The following is a 3460-nucleotide window of genomic DNA, read 5'->3' on the forward strand; positions in this document are numbered from 1 at the left end:
TCGTTTTTGAGATTGCTTATATCCTTTACATACCTGCAAACATTAACACTGCACATCCTGACGCACAAACCATTTAGGGAGGAGTTAATGCTAAGCCGTTAGAGTGAATGTTGATAAGACTACAAAAGTTCCCTTATGGGACTTTCTGCTTCCTCTTCCTCCCCCAAATTCTCTGCTTAAAAAAAAATGAAGTTACTTGGAACTAGTCTGAATAGCAGCAGCACCCAAGGAGCACACACTTAGTTCATGTTAAAAAGCAGTACCTGTGTGCTGTATGTTTTACACCACAGGCAAAAGAAATGATCACTCTAGTTTTTAACTCCTTCATTAGAGCTTCTTAAAAAATAAAAGCATCCCATCAAGTTCGTCAAGATGGTGTTATTGCTATACATTTGTAGGTGGGTCACTTTCTGTGCTGTGTTTGCTTTGAATGGATCTTCCAATGTATTTCCAATATTCCTTTCTTACAGTGTCCTTTTCTTTAGCTAGGATTTCACATAACTCTAATGCTTTATTAAGAATGTCCTCCTTGTTGTCGCATTGGTTTTCTAGCATGTCTTCATAGATATCCACAAGAAAGGCAATTAGGTAGGGGGAGCTGTGACTTGGTTGTAAGTCAAGTTGTTGATTTAACAGATTGGGATATTTGGAAAGATCACAATCCTGCAAAATCCTTTTCAATTAATTCCACAGACTTTCATTATGTGGGACTAGTTTGATCATTTCCAAAGTATACTGGACTTCTCTCTCCAATATAGCATGATCATTGTAGCCCACGGTGTTAAAAATTACAAAATATCTTTGATTCCAGACAGAGTTATTTCTCATGTGCTCTTTGAGAAGTTGGTCTACATAGGGCAGCTCATTATCCCAAAGTTTAAATTCCTGAATAACCCACTGTCTGGTGTTGCCAGGCGTGGTAATTCTTTTCATCCTAGTAAGAATATCAGCAATAAATTCAAGCTCCTGTGATGCGTCTCTCGGCCATTCCACCAGCACTCACCTACGATGCCAAACTTGACAGTTTTGGGGCTGCTTCTCAATTATTGCGGAGATGTAGTTCATTTCCTCATGTAGATCCTTCTGGAATGACTTTAAGAGAACTCTCCAGAAATGCCACACTGTGTAATTGGCTGAATTTAACTCAGTAGCATCTCTGGTTAATTTAAAAGCCCATATCCCTTCTCTCGTCGCGCTTCAGAACAGCGCGGAAATAATCATAGACGTCCTGAAATTTCTCACTATAAATGATATGGGCCACTGGATTAGGGCCATCATTCTGCAGCACTGGATCTATATCAGCCCATTCTGCCCTGCCCCTGTACAGGACATAGGTGGGTGAGTCCAGGCTCAGAAACCCATTGTCCATAGTGGACGCTGCTGCCTCTTCCTGCAGCGGCTGGGAGGCAGAGGATGCGGCTGGGGCCGCGGCAGCTCCAGCTGACCCGGCTCCCCGCCCTGCGCGGCCTCCCTGACCCCGTGGGCAGACGCCATCTTTGCTCTGCCCCGAGCGGAATCCAGGTCAGTTTTGATGGATTAATTTTCTCTTAATAATATATTCTTCCTTCTCCCCAGTCCTGGTAATATTTGACTTAATGCCAGATGTTGTGAAATTGCAATTTTACCTAATTTATACTTTCCTGTAAGAAGTAAAACTTTTAAAAATTTATTTTCTATTGATGTATGGTGTACTATTCGTTTCAGGTTAACTATATACTGATTCAACCTTTACATGCATTATAAAATGATCACCGCAGTAAGTTTAGTAACTCTCTCGTCCCGTAAAAAGTTACTGTAATAGTGTGGACCAAATTCCTTATGCTGTATAATACATCACCAGGGCTTACTTATTTTATAACTGGGAGTTTGTATCTCTTAATTCTCTTCACTTATTTTGCCTAACACCTCACCACCTCCACTTTGGCAGCCACCCTTTTGTTCTCTGTATTTATGAGTCTATTTTTATTTTTTTTTTATTTTTATTTTTTTTTTAGGTTACACATATAAGTGGAATCCTGTATTTGTCTTTCTCTGTCTCACAATTTCACTTAGCATAATACTCTTTAGATCCATCCATGTTGTCCTTAATGGCAAGATTTCATTTTTTAATGGTTGAATAATATTCTCTTGTGTATGCCATGTCATTTTTATCCCTTTATCAATTAATAAGTGCTTAGGTTGCTCCTATATCTTGGCTATTGTACATAATGCTGCAGTAAACATTGATGTGACTGTATGTTTTAGAATTACTGGTTGTGTTTTCTTCGAGTAGATAACCAGAAGTGAAATTGTTGAATGATACAATAGTTCTATTTTCAATTTTGGGGGAAATCTTCATACTTTTTCCCATAGTGGTTGTACCAATTTACAATTCCAACAAATGTCTGAAGTTTTCCTTTCTTTTACATACTCAGCAAGATTTGTTGTTTGTTGTCTTTTTGATGATAGCCATTCTGACAGATGGGAGGTGGTTTCTTATTATGGTTTTTAGGTGCATTTCTCTGATGAATAGCAATATTGAGCATCTTTTCATGTGCCTGTTAGCAATCTGCATGTCTTCTTTGGAAAAATGTCTATTTGGGTCCACTGCCCATCTTTTACTTGGATGTTGAGTTGTGTGAGTTCTTTCTTGGATAATAACTCCTTATCAGATATATTATTTGCAAATATCTTCTACCATTTAGTAGGTTGCCTTTTCATTTTGTTGATGGTTTCCTTCTCTATGCAGATGCTTTTTAGTTTAATAGAGGAAACGAATAGAATGGGAAAGACTAGAGATCTCTTATATGGGGTGGGAGGTGGGAGGGGGATACAGGATTGGGAACTCATGTACACCCATGGCTGATTCACGTCAATGTATGGCAAAACCAATACAGTATTGTAAAGCAAAATAAAGTAAAAATAAAAATAAAAAAAAAGAAAATTAGAGATACCAAGGGAACATTTCATGTAAAGATGGACACAATAAAGGACAGAAAAGGTATGGACCTAACAGAAGCAGAAGATATTGAGAAGAGGTAGCAAGACTACACAGAAGAACTATACAAAAAAGATCTTCATGACCCAGATAACCAAGATGGTGTGATCACTCACATAGAGCAAGAAATCCTGGAATGCTAAGGCAAGTGGGCCTTAGGAAGCATCACTATGAACAAAGCTAGTGGAGGTGATGGAATTGCAGGTGAACTATTTCAAATCGTAAAAGATGATGCTGTGAAATTGGTTCGTTCAATATGCCAGCAAATTTGGAAAACTTGGCAGTGACCACAGGACTGGAAAAGGTCAGTTTTCATTGGCAAAGAAAGGCAATGCCAAAGAATGTTCAAAATACCACAGAATTAAACTCATCTCACACGCTAACAAAGTAATGCTCAAAATTCTTCAAGCCCTTCTTCAATAGTACATGAACCGTAAACTTCCAGATGTTCAAGCTGGATTTAGAAAAGGCAGAGCAACCAGA

At 38.6% G+C, this 3460-nt stretch overlaps 1 pseudogene; it reads right to left on the reverse strand.

The window, feature by feature from the left end:
- Positions 1-345: 345 nt before the first annotated feature.
- LOC138929894 (protein farnesyltransferase/geranylgeranyltransferase type-1 subunit alpha pseudogene) lies at positions 346-1494 on the reverse strand (annotated as a pseudogene).
- Positions 1495-3460: the final 1966 nt, after the last annotated feature.

This window comes from Ovis canadensis, chromosome X (assembly GCF_042477335.2).
Source record: "Ovis canadensis isolate MfBH-ARS-UI-01 breed Bighorn chromosome X, ARS-UI_OviCan_v2, whole genome shotgun sequence".
Classification (NCBI taxonomy): Eukaryota; Metazoa; Chordata; class Mammalia; order Artiodactyla; family Bovidae; genus Ovis; species Ovis canadensis.